The sequence below is a fragment of the Onychomys torridus genome, chromosome 12 (genome assembly GCF_903995425.1).
Source record: "Onychomys torridus chromosome 12, mOncTor1.1, whole genome shotgun sequence".
NCBI lineage: Eukaryota > Metazoa > Chordata > Mammalia > Rodentia > Cricetidae > Onychomys > Onychomys torridus.
In genome coordinates this window covers 27,669,628-27,689,977 of record NC_050454.1, presented here as the reverse complement: position 1 = coordinate 27,689,977, position 20,350 = coordinate 27,669,628, and positions in this window count along the sequence as shown.

The following is a 20,350-nucleotide window of genomic DNA, read 5'->3' as shown; positions in this document are numbered from 1 at the left end:
AAGCATAGCTGCTTGTCTGTGTCATCACAATGTGAGGCTGAACACACTTCAGCTAGCACATACAGCTTTGCTGAAGGGTTTCGGCTAGAATCACAATTCCCTCAGGCCTGATGCTTTAGGCAGCTGTTATGTACACAGCACAGAGAGAGGCTTTGTGTCGGGGCTTAGAAGGCAGTAACTCATTCGGCATCTTTAAAATGGCCAGAGTATTTGAATAAATGCAGCTTCACAGCAGCTCACTAATGTAAAATATCAGATGCGCCCAGAGTAACAGTAACAGCTTGGAGAGACTCTAATAGTCCCTCTTTAATTTTGGGCCTGACACCTGGCAACATTTGGAGCTATAAATAGAGTAACGGGGGCAGGGGGGGACCAAAGAGGTTTCCTGCTGCTTTCTCAACACATAGAATGAGAAGGACGACCGCGCAAAGCTACACAGAGAAACCCTGTCTCGAAAAACCAAAAAAAAAAAAAAAAAAAAGAATGAGAAAGACTTAGGAAATAAGGGGAAAAAAAATCCCATCTAGAAATGAATTAGGGCTCATTCTGCCGAAAGTTTTCTAGTTAAAACACTCAGAATTCTAATAGGTTTGCAGTAGTCTTGAAACTATGGGTGCGGCTACAGGAAGCTGCTTAATGTCTCTACTATTAAAAGTGGATCTAAAGCCCTAGGATGTAAACTTAGGGACAGGAGCCATGTATCCTCTTCCAGGTTTATTAAATGCCAAAGTCTCCGGCATCTGGGAGGCCAGAGAAGTTAGTACAAAGAAGGCCGGCAGAGAGTGTTGGAATGGTCCTGGCTGGGTCCCAGGAGAGAATGTTATCAGTGCTAGTGATTCGTCTCACAGCCAAAGAGCAAAGCAGAAATCCTTTTCATTATTCAGACTGTTAAATGAGTTACTGGGCAAATAAAATGAAATCTCTGTCTCCTTCCCAGTGTGTTTTCATTTTAGTTCTGGTGATCAAATATGGAGGATTTGGGGGTTGGAGAGATGGTAAGTGTTCTTGCTGCTCTTCCAGGGGACTGGAGTTTGATTCTCAGCATCCTTGGAGGTCAAAAAAAGACATCAGATCCATGGAACTGGAGGTATGGGATGGTTGCCAGCAACTGTGTGGATGCTGAGATTCCAACCTGGGTCCTTTACAAGGCAACAAGTGCTGTTAACCACTGAGCCATATCTTCAGTCTCTAGATTTATTTATTTTTATCCTATACACTTGAGTGTTTTGTCTGTCTGTCTGTAGGTGTATGGTGCATGTACCTATAAAGGTTGTAAAGGGCACTGGATCCTCTCAAGCTAGAGTTGCAGATGGTTTTGAGCTGCCATGTGGGTGCTGGGAATTGAACCTGGGTCTTCTATAAGAGATTCAAATGTTCTTAACTGTATAAGCCATCTCTCCAGCTTTCTTAACCCCCCCTTTTTTGTTTTTTAAATTTTGCTCTATTTTTGTTTTTGGTTTTTTGGTTTTTGTTTTGTTTTGTTTTTTTTTTTTTTTCGAGACAGGGTTTCTCTGTAGCTTTGGAGGCTGTCCTGGAACTCCCTTTGTAGACAAGGCTGGCCTCGAACTCACAGAGATCCACCTGTCTCTGCCTCCCGAGTACTGGGATTCATGACGTGCACCACCACCGCCCTTTTGTTTTTGTTTTTGTTTTTTTGTTTTTGTTTTTTTTTTGAGACAGGGTTTCTCTGTGTATCTCTGGCTGTCTTGGAACTGGATCTGTAGACCAGGCTGGCCTCAAACTCAGAGATTCACCTGGTCTGTCTCCCAACCTGCCGTTTGCACTGAGCACCAAGTAGTTCCGATGCTGCCTCACTTCTGGGCTGCACGTGCCTCTTGGGGGATGTGTTTCTTCCTCTTGGCTACAGAGATCTGTTACTCAAACTTTGTCTCCTTGGAAGGGAGGGCATTATAAAAAGTGTTGGTGGGCTTGAGATGCCTCCCAAGTGCTGGGATTAAAGATGTGCACCACCACTGGCCAGCTATTTCTTTAATAGTTAGGCTCCAATTCTTGCCTTGTACCAAAGAAGTCTAAGAAATCTGGGCATCATATCCAGCTAACTTAGTAAGTTTGTGATGCTGTGAATATAGAAATCCCTTCTTTTCAAGTTGAAAAACCCAGCATTCTCCCTTGAAGATTATAGTATTATATTTAATAATTTTTTACAACCCTGTTATAAGGACTTAGGAACATTGTGAATGTTTGATAACAGTAACTAACATAAACCTTTATCTTTAAAAAAAAAAAAAAAACAATCACAAGCATTAAACTGTGAATCTCTGGGCTGGAGGGATGGCTCAGAGGTTGAAAGCACTGACTGCTCTTCCAGAGGTCCTGAGTTCAATTCCCAGCAACCATATGGTGGCTTACAACCATCTGTAAAGAGATCTGGTACTCTCTTCTGTATACATAATAAATAAATGAATCTTTAAAAACAAACAAACAAACAAACAAAAAGCAAAAAAACTGTGAATCTCTAAGTATACCTGAGTCACTTACTCTTATAACTTAGCTCAACAGAAAACAATCTAAGATTCACAAAGTCTTGTGATTGCAAGTGGCCAGGCAAAACTAAATTGACCCCATGACATCTCTCTTAACTGAACCCGAGATCCTTTCTCTGCACACGGTAAAGATGAAGAAGCCTTCCTGTTTCTATTGGCCTCGGTTTTCTTCTATTTCCCCCTCACAATAGACTTGACACTATTAGAGGCCTAGTTCCTAACGCCAGATCTTTCCATGACAGTGAATAGTAGAAGATGAGTGTGTGTCAGAGACCTTAGTAGGGGAAGCTTTGGTGTTAGACTGACATACCCCCACACACATCAAGTTGGTATCTTTTCCTCTTCTTCTTTCTCTTCTTCTTCATCTCCTTCTTTTTTTAAAGATTTATTTATCATATATACAGTGTTCTGCTTGCATGTATGCTTGCGTACCAGAAGAGGGCACTAGATCTCATTACAGATGGTTGTGAGCCACCATGTGGTTGCTGGGAATTGAACTCAGGACCTCTGGAAGAGCAGTTAGTGCTTTTCACCTCTGAGCCATCTCTCCAGCCTCTCTTTTTCTTTTTCCAAGACAGCATTTCTCTACATGGTCTTGGGACTCACTATGTAGTCTAGACCAGCCTCAAATGAGCAGAGGTCCACCTGCCTCTGCCTCCCAAGAGCTGGGCCTGTTGCTGTCTTGATAGCTGGCAAAATCAGAGTAGAGCTTGTTACTGTTTATCAGTGTCATGATCCATGTTTAACATTCTGAAGTTGGAATGTGTCTAGGGCATCATATGTCAACTCTCTTGTAATTGAGCATGAATGCTTACATTACATGTCACTAGAGGGTAGACATGACTGTCTGTCATATCTTGCTCAAGAGAGTTCTGCATTATTATTTCTTTGGTATAATTGAGGAAACACACTTCTCCAGAATTTCAGCTAACAGAGCATCCCAGGAACACTTGGGGATAAATTTGAAGTCTTAACTGTGGATTGGAGACCAAATAGTATTATTTTCTGGTATGCTCAGAAACACCCTCAGACATCACTGAGGAATATTCTTTTGCTCTGAGAACATAATGGGTAAAATTAGTAGAAAATCTGGCCATCTGAGACACAGAGTTGAAAGTAATTTGAAAGGAGTTGCTATATGGATATGAAGATCTATTAAGACAGATTCATCTAATATAGTTCACGTACTTCTTTCTTTTAATAAAGGTATGGAGTGAATTATGATAGAAATTTATGTCTAAATAAATCAGACAAAATTCAGAAGGCATAAAATAGAAAGTGTTTAAAAGCATTTTGTCTTAGTTTAATGGATGCTGTTATTTCTTAGTGGTCAAGAATATACTGGTGATCTACACAATTGATGGAAACTTACATTTAATGTATTGCAGTATCATAATTCTTGGGAGTAAGTAGATTATTATATGCATTGCTCTTTTTGAAGTACTTGAACATGTCCCAAATTTCATATCCAATTAGTTTAATATATATCTGCATTACATTGCCCAAGCTTATTGAACTATAGACATTTGATATTGTCATTCAAGTTTTTATTCATAATACAAAATTCCTTCACTTTCAACAGGCAACAATGAGAAGTCCTCAACAAAGAGTTGTCTCTAAGCTGGGTGTGGTGGTGCTTGTTTCTAATGGGGAATTCAAGTTCCCCTTAGGCTACATAGTGAGCTTGAGGCCAGTCTGGGTAATATGGAACTAGGAAAGTTATCTCTAGGTTATTTTTTGGGTGGAGTCGATGTTGGGGACTTGGGGATCATATCTAGAGTGTCATCATGCTAGGCAAATGCTCTGTCACTGGGATCCAGTTGCAATTTCAGGCTGTTCTTTCTGTGGATGTGACATGTAATTGATCTTTTTCTTTCCTGTTTTTGGCTGTGCTGCACTGTGAATGTAGGAACTTCATCACTTTTGTCATTGCCATCCACAGCCCTCTTCTCATTATTTCCTTGAAGATATGGGTTCACTAAGTTGCCTAGGCTGGCCTTGAACTCACTGTAGCACAGGCGGGCTTTGAACTTCAGTTCTTCTACTTCAGTCTCTCAGGCAGCTGGGATTACAGGCGTGTACTACAGGCTCAGATCTCTCTCCTTCCTTCTTCCCTCTATCTCTCCTCATCTCCTTTCTTTTTCTTTCCATGAGTGTGTGTATAGTATGCATAGGCATGTTTGCATATGTGCATGTGTACATGTATGGGTGCAAGCAGAAGTTGACACACATTAGCTGTCTCTCTCTCTCTTTTTCCATTTTATATATTGAAATAGGGACTTTTTCTTTTTTCTTTTTTGGTTTTTCAAGAGACAGAGTTTCTCCTTGTAGCCCTGGTTGTCCTGGAATTTGCTTTGTAGACCAGGCCAGCTTTGAACTCAGAGAGATCCACCTTCTTCTGCCTCTCAAGTGGTGGGATTGTGTGCCACTGTCACTAGCCCAAAATAGGGATTCTTGAATCCAGAGCTCATCAGTGTGGCTGGTCTAGCTAGCCTCCCATGTCTGCTTTGAGAATGCCAGGTTATAGGCCAGCCATCAACCTTACCCACTGTTAGTATTCTGAACTCCGCCTTGGGTTCCTGTATCCTGGCACCATCTTATGTAAAGTCACCTTTAAGAAAAGACACCCCCCCCCCCCCCCCCCGCCGCCTTCTTTCTCTTCCCTGACTCTTGCCAGAGGAAGCACACCTTCTCTCTCTCTCTCTCTCTCTCTCTCTCTCTCTCTCTCTCTCTGTCTGTCTTCTGGCTTTCTGTGTTTCTGTCTCTGTCTCTCTGTCTCTCTCCTCTCTCCACGTGGATGCTGTATCTGCATGGTGTGAGCAACTTTCTGCCTCTCCATGCCTCAGCCAGCTGCTGCATCTGCATGTGTGTCTCCCTCACCCACCTGCTAAGGCCTCCTGTGTGCTGTTTTATAACACCCACCATGATGTGAATACTGGGGGTGCAAACTCTGACCCTGATGCATGCCTCCCAAGTGCTTTCAAATGCTGAAATATAAGGCCGAAAACTCTTAAATGGTTAGAGGAAAACATATACAAAATACTTCAAGTTATAATAGGTTATATGCAGGATTTTTTTTTTTTTTCGAAAAACAAAAGTAAACTTCACTTTGGAAAACGTAAATTTGGGAAAGGGAGTTGTAGTATGAATGAGAATGGCCCCCATAGGCTCATTATATTTGAATACTTGGTCCCCAGTAGGTGGAATTATTTGGGAAGGATTAAGAGGCATGGCTTTGTTGGAAGAGGCCTCAAAAGTGCAGCACACCATTCCCAGCCTATCTCTCTGCCTTGTGCTTGTAGAGCAGATGTAAGCTCAGCTACTGCTTCAGCACGAATCTACCTGTGGCTCTGCTTCACCTCCCACCAGAATGGGATGAACTCACCTCAGAAACTAATTCCCATTAAACTCTTTCTTCTCTAAGTTGCCTTGGTCATGGTGTCTCTTCTTGGCAACATAAAAGGAACTAAGACAGGAGTATAGGCAAGATAGTTTTCTAGAGAAACTCCAGTAGCATAGAAAACAACCCAAATAATGACCACGGGGATTGCACAAGATAAAAAGAGGTTTTGTATGGCCATGGAAACAAATTACCAGAATAAAGGGAAAGCCCACATAACGACAAAAAATCTGACCCTACTATGCATCAGGTAGGGAAATGATATATAGCATCTGTAGAGAATCCCAAAAAACTAGGTTAAAAAAGCAAATTATGCAATTAATAACTGAGCTAATGAAATGAAGACAGTCCTCAAAGGAAGAAGCACACATAATCAATAATAGCTTTAAAAATGTTCAATATCTGGGCCTGGAGAGATGGCTCAGTGCTTAAGAGCACTGACTTTTTTTCCAGAGGTCCTGAGTTCAATTCCCAGCAACCACATGGGACACATGCAGGCAGAACACTATATGCATAATAAATAAATATTTAATTAAAAAATGTTCAATATCCTTGGCCATCATGGAAATGCAAGTTAAAATTAGTCTGAGATGCCTTTCCAGAGTAGTTATCCATAGGGAAATCATTGGACAACAAATATTGGCAAGGATGTGGGGAAAGAGAAGCATCTTATAAGGATGCTGGTGGAATAATGGTACATTCACTATGGAAACTAGTGTGGAGATTCATTAGAAAACCAGAACTAGTCATCATGTGACCTAGCTATCCCACCACTGGGTGTATAAGTGACAGATTCTAGGTCAACATCACAGAGATGCTTGTACACCCATGCTTTTGCTCTACCTTTCATATTAGCCATGATATTGAACCAGCCTAGATGTCCATTAACAGACACATGGCTAAAAATTGTAGTGTATGTATACAGTGGACTCTTACATGGCTGTATAAAAAATTAAATAGGGCTGGCAAGATGACTGGGCAGGTAATGGTACCAAGCCTGATGATTTGAGTCAATTCCATGGGCCCTCATAGTGGAAGGAGAGAACCAGCTTCTGCAAGATGTCCTATGAACTTCACAGGTACATTACATATAGTATGTGTACACTTTTGCACATGAACCCACCCGCACATTACATATTAATGTAATCATTGACATGAAAATGGATGCAAGTTGACAATATTATATTAATGAAATAGGCCAGACCTAAGAAGACAAAGAACAGATTTTTTTTTATAAAATGTATTTTTTATTTATTCTTTGATAATCTCACACATGTATATAATGCATTTTGATCATATTCATGTTTTTGTACCCTCTCTTATTCTTCTCCTACTCCCTCTGGACAATTTATTTTTTGAAGTCCTCCTTCAATTTTTTTTATTTATGTTTTTGTTTTTTGAGACAGAGTTTCTCTGTGTAGCCCTGGCTTTCCTGGAATTCATTTTGTAGACCAGGCTGGCCTTGAACTCAGGGATCTGCCTGCTACTGCCTCCTGAGTGCTTGCATTAAAGGTGTGCAACTCCACACCCAGTACTTCTTCAGTTTTTAATTGTCTCTTCCTCCACCACAACCCATTGATGTGAATTATAGTTGTCTGCATGAATATGGATGTGGGGTTATTTAGTGGAGTTTGAGCAACTTACTGGAGGCCCCTTTGATAGATAATTACATGTCCACACGGTTGGGCTTGCCCAGCAGACCACCTAACTATTTCCGGTTCAGAATAGCCATCTCTGGGTCAGACATCTTGTGGGACCGGGACTGTGTGGCTTTACGTGGTTGTGTAAAGCGCGCGCAGCCATGTAATCTACGTGTATGCGTGGAATACCCACAGGAGTTGTATGCGTGGAGTACCCACAGGAGTTCCTGTACGCCCAACCTTTAAAAGGCCGGTGCCATTTTGCATGAGTCTCTCAGTCTCCCCCCCCTTATCTCCCCCCCCCCCCATGTGTGTTTCACACAGGCCTGTCACCTCTATCCTCTTTAATAAAACTCTTCTGTGGTCTTGTCATGTTCGGGACGTGTTCCTAGCGCCGCTTAAATACTAACACCCTTAGCTGTAGATCGGACCTTATGAGCTCCTTCTCATTCATGTTGGAATGATGACAGACTCCATCTTATGCAGGTCTTGTGCAGGCATCCTTAGTGGCTGTGAGATCATGAGTGCAACAGTCATATAATTATCCAGAAGACACTGGCAGCATGTCTCCCAGCCTCTGTCTCATCCTTTATCTCTGTTTCTAACCCGTTTTCTGATGTTCCGTGAGCTTTGGGGAGCCTGGGATGATGCGGATGTCCATCCAGTTTAGTGCTGAGTACACAATAAACACTCATTTTCAGCCTTTTGACCACCTATAAGTCTCTGCAATAGCCATTGTCCATTGCAATCAGAAGCTTCTCTGAGCAGTACTAATGTATGGGTATTAATATTAATATTAAGGTGGCAGTTTGGCAACATTTTCATTTGTTTTTCATAGAAAAGCAAAAGTAGCAGATTCTCATCTAGAGTTTATGCCCTCTTATCTACCGGTCTTTGGGTTTACAGCACCAGGCTTGGATTCCCTTCTGCAAAGCAGGCTTCAGATCCAATCAGAAAGCAATTGACTACTCCCATAACAATCAAACCACTATGCACTAATGGGCACGTCTTGCCTGGCAGGTCAGTATTGTAGTGCACAGAGTCTGAATAAGACCACCAAAGGGATATCACATGTTTTTTAAAAGTTTGAGAAAAGTTCTACAAAGCTGTAACTGAGCTCACAACTTCCTCTGGGCTGGTTAGCATTCCTAGTACTGCAGAAATGTGTGTGGTGGACTTGGAGCAGCTGGCCAGCATGAAGACACGAGTGTGTCAGGCAAGATCTGAGAGTTCAATAGGAAGAACAGTTATAGTAGGTGTGGTAGGTCAGAGAAGGGCTCACAGTCCTTCACTCCCGTTGACGTGGACTCTTTGCAAGCCCTTGGTAGAGATTTGCTTAGTCTGACTGACCTTTCAGGCAGATGTTCTGGCCGAAATATTGAGACCAGGATAGGGAAGTAGAAGCAGAATAATGTATCAGTTTGTCTTAATCCAGGTAAGAGGTAAAAGTGATTTACACCCAGACAGTACTAGAAGTGTTGACATAATTCTGGATGTGTTTTGAAGGGCAAGCTATCAATGATTTGTTGATGAACTGGATGCATGGTGAGAAACAGAAGACATTATCGACCTTGCCAATATCTCTAAGAATTTCAGCCTGGATCCCTGAATGTTAGCTGCCACATTTCAAGGACAACAGAACACTGTAAAGGAAGTAGGAAGAGGGCAAAGAATATTAAAAATGAAGTCCTGGGGGCTGGAGAAACGACTCAGCAGTTAGGAACACTTACTGCTGTCCCAGAGGACCTGGGTTTGATTCCAGCGTCCACAAGGCAGCTCACAACTATGTGTAACTTCAGTCTCGGGGAGATGACACCGTCTTCTGATGTCCAGAGGTACTGCATGCATGCAGTGCACATGTATGCACTCTCCACTCAGGTACACACATATACACACAAAACAAATAAAAAAATAAAATACAGAGAAAAACAAAAGAAATGGGCCAGTGGCTAAAGCACACTTGTCGAATACTTTAGAATTAAAAAAAAAAAAAAAAACTTATGGAACTGATCAGAAAGGAGAGAGGAAAAATTGGAGAAAGGAGATGACCAAGAGAAAACTGTTTTCAGCCAGGCACCGCTGAATAGACCTTTTCCAGCTTCTTAGTTGTGGTGATGGTAATGCCTCCTTTCCTCTTTGCTTAAGCCTACCCTGTATTTCAGCGGCAGACACTCACCACTTTATCTTTCAAGTAAACTGTGCCCTATCCGTTTCAGCCCATAAATTTAGAGGTCTCTCTCATCAGAACCTATCACTTTTTTTTTTCTGCCTACACATGCATGCTTGCAGGCCACAAGAGGGCACCAGATCTCATTACGGATGGTTGTGAGCCACCATGTGGTTATGGGAATTGAACTCAGGACCTCTGGAAGAACAAGCAGTGCTCTTAACCGCTGAGCCATCTCTCCAGCCCTCGTGTTTTTTTTTTTTTCTTTTCTTTTTTCTTTCTTTTTTTTTTGTGGTTTTTCGAGACAGGATTTCTCTGTAACTTTGGAGGCTGTCCTGGAACTCACTCTGTAGACCAGGCTTGGCCTCGAACTCACAGAGATCCACCTGCCTCTGCCTCCCAAGTGCTGGGATTACAGGTGTGCGCCACCACCGCCCGGCAGCTTTTTTTTAAAAATTGAAAACAACAACAACAAAAACAAACAAACAAACAATTGAAGTGGAAGGATTGGGGCACCAACCCAGTCACAAAACCCTTGACCTATCATTTGTCCTTCCAGCAAGATGTGCTGGGGGAAAGGTGTTGGCAGAAATTGTGGGAGTAGCCAACTAACGACTGGCCCATTTGGGAACCATGACATGAGAGGGAGCACATGCCTGAGTGCCATGACCCCAAAGCATGATAACCCAGAGACCTAGGATAGAACCAAACATGAATGGAAAAAAAAAAAGTCAATGAAATGATTCCCAATGATATTCTGCTATACTAGTCTATACTGGTAGATTGGTGCCTAGCTCAACTGTCATTAGACAGGCTTCATCCAGTAAGTGATAGCAACAGATGCAGCCAAACATTAAGGCAGAGATCCGGGAATCCTGTGGAAGATGGGGAGGAAGGATTGTAGGAGCCAATGGCGTCAAGGACACCACAAGAAAACACATAGAATCAACTAACCCGGCTCATAGGGGCTCTCAGAGACTGAACTGACAACCAGAGAGCTTGCATGGGACTAACTTAAGCACTCTGTATATATGTTACAGTTGTGTAACTTGATCTTCTTATGGGACCCCTAACAGTGGGAGCAGGGGATGTCTCTGATTCTGTTGACTGCTTTTGGGACCCATTCTTCCTACCAAATTGCCTAATAGGAGAGGAGGTGTCCAGTCTCACTGCAGTGTGATATACCATGGATTTCGCTGAAATCCATGAGAGGCCTTTCCTTTTCTGAAGAGAAACAAAGGAGGAGGAGGAGTGGAGAGGAGAGGGATTGGAAGGAGAGGAGGGAGGGGAAACTGTGGTTGGGATGTAAAAACAAAACAAAATGAAACAAAACAAAGCAACAATAATAAGAAAAACCAAGCCAAAAAAAAAAAAAAAGAAGCACATATAACACATGTAAAAACCTTGAACACATAGAAATACAGATAAAAGTTACTTCATAAAGTAGAACACACAGCTTGTTAACATGACATGTGCAGTGGTGATATGGGTGTGCTCACACTGTAAAATTTATCAGCCAGGCAGTGGCAGCACTTGCCTTTAATCCCAGCACTCAGGAGGCAGAGGTGGAGGGATCTCTGAATTTGAGGCCAGCCTGGTCTACAGAGCTAGTTCTAGGACAACCAGGGCTACAAAGAGAAACTCTGCCTCAACACACACACACACACACACACACACACACACACACACACACACACACACACAAAACCAAAAACCAAAAACCAAACCAAACCAAAACAAAACAAAAAACAGGGGAAAAAAGAAAAGGAAAAGAATGCAGAGCTAGAGAAATGGCTCCATGGTTAAGAGCACCTGTTATTCTTGCAGAGGACCTAGGCACTTATTTCATTCCCAGCACCTATACTGCAGCAAGCAACTGTCTATAACTGCATGTATGTGCACAGCTATATATGCAGGAGAAATACCATACATATAAAAATAAGTCTAGAAAGCTGGGCAGTGGTGGTGCACACCTTTTATCTCAGCACTTGAGAGACAGAGGCAGGTGGATCTCAAAAAAAAAAAAAAAAGCCACTGATACATAAAAGCACACAAAATGTATATATTTTTTGGGTACCTTGAAATATTTAGATATATATGTATGTTGCCTTACGTTTAAATCAGGGCAAACATACCTATCTACTCAAGTGTCCATTACTTCTTTGTGAATAAAAAAGTTAAAAAAAAAAAAAACTTTTCTCCCAAGCTTTTTGAAATATGCAGCACATCCTTGCCATCCATGGTCACCCCACTGTGGGAAAGCACACCCGAATGGCTCTGGTAATTTCTTCCATGAAATTGGTTATTGGTCATCTTCTTGTGCTCAGTGTCTTTCCCATTACACTCTAAGCCCCTCTTCATGGCAGTGGTCATGCCCCATCTGAAGTATCCAGCAAATAAATGCTAGCTAACTCTCTCTTCCATTTGCATAGAAACTAATTTCATGTTCTAATAATAAAATCGTGTTCTAAATGATTATTACCCTGCTTTTTGGTATCATATTTTTAGTCATATTTTAAAATTTTTTTCTGTTTAAAAATTTTATACACAGGTGTTTTGTCTGTATGTGTGTGTATCATATGTCTGCATCACACATGTGCATCACCGGTGGAGGTCAGAAAAGGGTGTTAGATCCCCTCAGACAGGAGCTACAGGGGGTTGTGAGCTACCTGATGTGGGTGCTGATGAATGAACTGGGGTCCTCTGCAAGAACAGCTAGAGCTCTTACCAGCGATCCACCTCTATGGCCCTCACCTCTCATTTTAAAATCATGTTTCAGGCTTTCTTCCTTTGCATCTTGTCAAATGCATCCCCTTCCTTCCTTCCTTCCTTCCTTCCTTCCTTCCTTCCTTCCTTCCTTCCTTCCTCCCTCCCTCCCTCCCTCCTTTCTTCCTTTTTCCTTCCCACCCCGGTCCTTCCCTCCCCCTTCCCCTTTTTCCTCGTCTGTTTCTATATTTGAGACAGGGTGTCATTTAGCCCAGGTTGGCCTCAAACTCCTTATATAGCTGGGAATAACCTTGAACTTCTGACCCTCTAGTTTTCATCTCTTAAGTGTTGGCATTATAGGCATGTAGTGCATGCCTGGCTTTCTTTTCTGTCTTATTTTCCAGTGCTCTTCCTTATTACTTTATTCCTCATTGGGCAGCACATAATGCTGGCCGAAATAATTGGCAAAACAGCTCCTTTCTTTGGTAGACAGGAAGCAGAGAGGTTGGGGAACTCAGGTAGAGGTCAGAGAGAAGCATAGCCTTGACATTGGCCCCCAGAGACCTACTTCCTCCAAGCATGCTCCATCTCTTAATTTCTGTCACCTCCTAAGGATGTCATCATGTTAGAAATCCTTCAAGAAACCCTCCATTGGTTAGGTCGGAGCTCTCATGATCTAATTGTCTCTAGAAACATCCTCACAGACATACCTATACAAGGGACTTATCAGCCCTCTAGCTGTTTACCAATCCAATTAGTCAACAGTCAACGTGAATATCATACCGCAACCTGGCTTTACTTTGAAATAAAAGGGATTTGAGGGAAGATTTCTAACGCTCAGTTGCACATTTTTTTTTTTTTTATTCTTAATGAATGATGAAGAGTCAGAATGTCCTGCTACCTGTTCTTACAGAGGAACAATTTCTGAGCCCAAGACAGGTGATTTCTTTTCTTTTCTTGTCTGGAGAGCTGAAAACTACTGGCTTTAAGCCATCCAAGCATTTCAATCAGAACTCATTTTTCACTGAGTCGCAACTATTGGTGTCTTACCAAACTTTTTGAATTGAAAGATGATTTTTTTTTCTCTTTTTCAGCAATAGCTGTTCATAAGTCCATGGATTTATTTAAGCACATAGTCCTAAGAACACTATAGTAAATTATAATGGAAAAAGAGGTCTATACCCAAGTTGCTGATGCTTATCCCACTCTAGCTCACTTGAACAGGATCTTGCGTGCCCTTGGAGGTCAGACTATCTTGGGGTTTAGGAAGGATGTTCCCCTTCACTTTTATTTGTCACATTTATAGTTTTAATCGCATCTTTTAAATTTACATTTGTGTGTGTGTGTGTGTGTGTGTGTGTGTGTGTGTGTTCATGTGCAATAACACACTTGTGGAAATCAGAGGATAACTTGTAGGTGTCAGTTCTGTCCTTCCTCTATGTGATCCTGGGGATTGCACTCAGGTCATCAACCTTGGCAACAAGTGGCTTACGCATTGAGTCATCTCACTGGCCCCTGAATGCTCTCATGATATTTACTGTTTTCTGTGTATTAGGGTCTATATCCTATTATTTGGGTTCTCATCTACCTAGAAAATCATATTTAGAGCTGATACAATCATGCGTATTTCATGAACCAGGGAGTAAGACATGTTTTCTTTTGTTGTTTAAAGATTATTTATTATGTATACAGTGTTTTGCTTGCATGTATACTCACAGACCAGAGGAGGGCAGCAGACCTCATTAGAGATGGTTGTGAGCCATCATGTGGTTGCTGGGAACTGAACTCAGGACCTCTGGAAGAGCAGCCAGTGCTCTTAACCTCTGAGCCATCTCTGAAGCCCTGACATGTTTTGTTTTTAGACACGGTCTTCTATGTCAGGTAATAAAGTCTTGGTCAATCCATGACATGCATTCTAGGACTTTCATCCCTTCTCAGTTGAGTTACGCTGGAGCAAATCCATTCCTTTCACCGAGTACATGTAGCCACAAACCTACAAATAACTTAGACTCTACTCTTATAAAGTGTTTAGAGCTCTGAGCACATGTTTGATCTGTTTACACAACCAGATACTGAGTTGGGGTTGTGAAAAACAACAGTGCACGCATGCGCACCCGTGTGTGTGTGTGTGTGTGTGTGTGTGTGTGTGTGTGTGTGTTATGCATGTGCACACGCACATAGTAACTCTCAATGAAAGTGATGTGTAAAACTAGGATCTGAGTTGAGATTAATAGCCTACTTTCTCAAAAAAGGGCCAGTTATGTTTTGCAGTTTGAGACCTCCGGAAAAGACCACAGACTCAATCTGGACTATAATTAGTTAAATTTATTAAAGCTGTTAGCAGGACAGCAGTCTTGGAGCCAAATTTGAAATTGCCTTGAGAAGGGGGTTGAGGGAAGGGTTTTTTTGTTTTTGTTTTTGTTTTTTTTTTTTTCCGTTTTGTTTTTGTTTTTTTGAGACAGGGTTTCTCTGTGTAGTTTTGGTGCCTGTCCTGGATCTGGCTTTGTAGACCAGGCTGGCCTTGAACTCACAGATATCCCGCTGGCTCTGCCTCCCAAGTGCTAGGATTAAAGGCATTTGCCACTGCTACTGCCACCTGGCTGAGGGAAGGGGTTTTAAGGGCAAGAAACAACAAGAAGACCTTGAGTATCTTCACAAGCAATCCCAAACCTGTTCTGTCCTACAAAGATTAGGTCGTCAAGGTAACCTCAAAATAGTCCTTGAATTTTTACATAAGCAGGTTACAGAAGCCAAAAAAGCAATTATTCATATCATAACAAAGCAGATGGTCAGGGCTGTATATTTCTGGTTGGGGGTCACTGAGTCAAGGTTACTGGGTTACTTATCTTCCGGGGACCGGCTAATGGCTGGAGGGCCCCCGGATGGATACCTTGCATAAAATGGAGTTCCCTTAGCTGTCACAATCATATGCCTGTAATCCCAGAACTTGGGGAGAGGCAGGATGATCAGGAGTCAAGGTCCTGCCTACATAGTTAGTTTGAGGCCAGCCTGGGCTAATAAAGAGCAGGAACCCCCCATTCACAAAGAAGGCAGTCATATTGGATTAGGGGTCATCCTAATAATGATTTTGTAACCAGACGAACTCTTACTCTGTTTTCAGATAGAGTCACACTGTTCGGTAGTGGGGGTTAAAACTTCAACCTGTGAAATTTTTATGAGTACAACTTGGCCCTTCCTACACTCCTAAAGTCGGATAAACAAAGAGGAGAATTTGAAATCCCCAATGATTAAACATCTAGAGGAAGGGCTTTGCACAATTAAGACTTAGATATACAAGAAAAATTGGGGTTGGTTTTAGTATTTGTATCCCTGAATTCATAAACCTAAACCAGAGTGCTTAGGGAGAGAGCCAAGTCACAAACTGCTAGCCTTGTATGCACGCAGATCTGAGTTTGATTCCCAGAACTCAGAATTAAAAAAAAAAAAAAAGAAAAGAAAAAAGAAAAAAAGAGCTAGATGTAGGGGTACACACTTGCGATCCCAGCACTAGGGAGGTGAGGCAGAAGAATCCCTGGGCTTGCTGGCCAGCCAGCCAAGCTTACTTGGTGTATTCTAGGCAAGTGAGGGACCTAACCAAAGGCAGACAGCCCCCAAAGAACAGCACCTAAATCTGTCCTCTGGCTTCATCCACGTGTGCAAACACACATTTGCACACACAGAAAACTAAACCACAGCACAGATTGAAACTATAAATATTGATAGCTGTGACTTTTTTTTAAAAAAAACATTTTTGTTTTTTTTTTAAGATTTATTTATTCTGCACATATCCCTGCAGGCCAGAAGAGGGAACCAGATCTCACTACAGGTGGTTGTGAGCCACCATGTGGTTGCTGGAAATTGAACTCAGGACCTCTGGAAGAACAGTCAGTGTTCTTAACCTCTGAGCCATCTCTCCAGCCCCTGATAGCTGTGACTTTTAATATGGAGTAGGGTATTCTATATTACATGTATTCTCTTCTTTAACTGCCCCCTTAACCCAAACAGAAAAGAAAAGGAGAAAAAAACAAAAAAACAAAAACAAACAAAAAAAAAACAAAGCGCACAGAACTGATTTAAGCTAGTCTTGCATACCTTAGCAATGGGAGACACTACTCTGAGAAGAACAGAAAACAAATGAATTGAACCCTTCAGTGAACCCAACCGAGAAAGATGCGAGGCTGTAGCCAGGAGAGGAGAACACAATTCTTCCTATCATGCTGCAGAGACAGAATCGAGATGTCTGGGAGGTTGTGGAAGCCAGTGTTTATGTGACACCGCCCTAGAATGGGAGGGGCCACCCTAGGCAATCCCTGAGCTGCAGACAGGGTTTTTCTGCTCAGCATGGGCTGGAGACAAGTGATGCCAGGCTGGGGAGAGGACCACCACCAAACAATCAGAGGAGGGAGTATGTGACATCTGCACAGAGCCAGAAAGACTGTCCTACCAGCCAGACTGAGAAACTCATGGGACACTGGGGACAGTATGGAGAAGGACTTTGTTTCAGCAACGGGGAATACTTAATCCTAGGTTAATCATGGCTCTCATCATTTCTAATAAGTTAATAAACAAGAATAAAAATAAAAAGCAGAATTAGCTGGGTGGTGGTGGCACACGCCTGTAATCCCAGCACCCGGGAGGCAGAGCCAGGTGGATCTCCGTGAGTTCAAGGCCAGCCTGGTCTACAGAGCTAGTCCAGGACAGACTCCAAAGCTACAGAGAAACCCTGTCTTGAAAAACCAAAAAAAAAAAAAAAGAAAAGAAAAGGATGAATTGTGGTGAAAGTGTGCCCCCCAATATATTGTGCACCCTAATAAACTTGTCTGGGGTTAGAGAACAGAACAGCCACTAGATTTGACACAGAGGCCAGAAAATGGTGGCACACACACCTTTAATCCTAGCATTCTGGAGGTAGAGATCCATCCGGATCTCTATGAATTCAAAACCACACTGGAAACAGCCAGGCATGGTGACACAAGCCTTTAATCCCAGGACGTGGCGTGAGGACCAGGAATTTAAGTTTGTTAAGCTTTTAGGCTTTTAGTTCAGTTCAGCTGAGATCCATTCAGATGGAGACCCAGAGGCTTCCAGTTTGAGGAAACAAGATCAGCTGCGGAATTGTTCTGCTTTTCTGATCTTTCAGCATTGACCCCAATACCTGGCTCCAGTTTTTTTTTTTTTTTTTTAAATTTAATTTTTTATTTTACTAATAAGACCTTTCAAAATTCATGCTACATTGAATAATGAGAAAATCAATTAATGGACCCAGAGAAAGAACCGAAACCCAAACTGCTTCCATCTGAAGCAGAAGAAAGGACAGTAATCAGCTGTAACTACTCTGCACATGCTGAAAAGCATCAAGAGAAACATAAACACCATGACCAGTTTTCTTTTTTGGGGTGTGGGGTGGGGAGCCAGGATTGTTCTGTGTAGCACAGGCTATCCTCAACTCAGAATCCTCTCATCTCTGCTTCCTGAGTGGTGAGAGTACAGTTATGAGCCACCACACCCAGCAAAGGTATCTATTTTTTTTTTAAAGATTTATTTTATTTATTACATGTACAGTGTTCTGTCTGCTTGTATGCTTGCAGGCCAGAAGAGGGCGCCAGATCTCATTACAGATGGTTGTGAGCCACCATGTGGTGCTGGGAATTGAACTCAGGACCTCTGGAAGAACAGTCAATGCTCTTCACCTCTGCGCCATCTCTCCAGCCCGCAAAGGTATCTTTTAAAAAGTAATTTTTTTTTTTTTTTTCAAGACAGGGTTTCTCTGTGTAGCTTTGTGCCTTTCCTGGAACTCGCTTTGTAGACCAGGCTAGCCTTGAACTCACTTCTTGCTGGGCAGTGGTGGTGGTACATACTTTTAATCCCAGCACTCGAAAAGCAGGGGCAGGCTTGTGAGTTCAAGGCCAGCCTAGTCTACAGAGTAAGTTCCAGGGCAGCCAGGGCTACACAGAGAAACCCTGTCTCAACCCCTGCCCCCTCACCAAAAGGTAATTTATTCTTGAATATTTTCATACATATATAATGTAGTTATTATCATATTACTCCCCTACCAGTGATCATCTCTTTTATCCTTCCTAAACACAGTTTTTGTTTTGTTTTGTTTTCAAGACAAACTCATCAAATCTGTCTGGCTCTGCCTCCCAAGTGCTGGGATTAAAGGCATGCGCCAACACTGCCTGGCCCAAAGCACAGTTTTATAAAAGAATCAAAATGATATTTTTACAGATAGAACATAATAACATCATAATAATATGAGACTGATTTTCATTTGTGTGTGTGTTTGTATGTGGTATATTTGTATTTGCATTGTAAGTGTGGTGTGTATGTGTGGGGTATATGTGTATTTGTGTTGTATGTGTTTGCACATGTATATATAGGTACATTCACCTGCGTGTGAACATGTGTGCCTCTACACTTGTAAACTTTATTTTTTGAGACAGGGTTTCACTGAACCTGGAGTTCACTGTTTCAGATAGTTGGGTGAATGAGGTCCAGGATCCACCTGCCTCCACCATTGAGAGTAGGAGTCTCAAGTCCATTGCCAAGACTGGCTTTTACGTAGGTTCTGGAGTTCTGAACTCAGGTCTTCGTTATACTTGCAAAGCAAGTGCTTTATGCACAGAGTCATCTCCCCAAGTTTGATTTTCAACAACCAGAAATGTGAAGCTATCCATAAACCCACAATCAGAATACTGTAAACAGACTGGTACATTCATGTTCTGAAATACTGTTCAGCAATAAAAAGGTGTGGCTTATGAGTAGATATATGCAATAACATTAGTAAGCCTCAAAGTAATTGTACTGAAAGAAAAACAGTAGACAGAAGAACACAGAAAAGAAATTCACCTACAGTGAGTGGTTGGTTGCCTGGAGATGGTAGTGGGCCAGGTTCCTAAGGTTATGAAGAATCCTTTTGGGGATGAAATTGTTCATTATCTTGAGTTTTGGTTCTGGTTCATGAAGGTATATATTTGTCAAAACTTATAAAATTGGCTTCTTTAAAACATGTCAATTATATCTCTTTTAAAAAGTTGTGGCCAGGAGTACAAGCTTTTGGATGGGTCTCTTTGGGAAGCTGTTACATGCAAACCTGTACTTGTATTTAATGTGCACTCTAAAAAATCCTGAAGGGCAATTGCTATATCAATGACTTTTTTTGATGTCATGTTTTTCTCTTCAGATTTTGTTTTTTGAGACAGAGGCTCATATGCCCAGGCTAGCCTCAAACCCTTGCTTCCAATCCTCCAGCTTTTACCTCCTAAGTGTTGTGATTATAGGTGCATGCCATGCCTGATTCATAGGGTGCTAAGGATTGATCTCAGGGTTTCATCTATGCTAGGCAAGCATTCTGCTATTTGAGTACATCTCCATCTCTATCCACAGGTTCTTTTTGTTTGTTTATTTGAGACGAACTCTCTCAGTGTAGCCCTGGCTGTCCTGGAACTTGCTATGTAGCCCAGGCTACCCTCAATCACACAGAGATAGAGACAGACATACAGAGATTCGCCTGCTATGTGCTATTCGTCTCCTGTGTGTTAGGAATAAAGGAATGTACCACTATGCCTGATTTCCACAGACTGTTGATAAGTAACATTTATTTTTAACCTCATTTGAAGTGAATCCTACTCTTCCAGACTGGAGTTTTGAGCCCCTACAGCCTTATGTGATATTTAGACAGCAAGATACTGGATTTAGCGCTCTAGGTAGATGGAAAGAGTGGAGAATGGATGGCATCCTTACAGAATCTGTAATAACTAAGAGGCTGGGTGGTCCTGGCAAAGCGCGGATATCATGTTGTCCTCTGGAATGGGGTCACTTTGTGTGCCAGGAAATCTTCTAACTCTCCTGCAGATTATTTAACTAGATAACTTGCATGCCGAGGAGAGGCGCAGTGATCAGGACTTGCTGATTACCAACAAAGTCGACAACA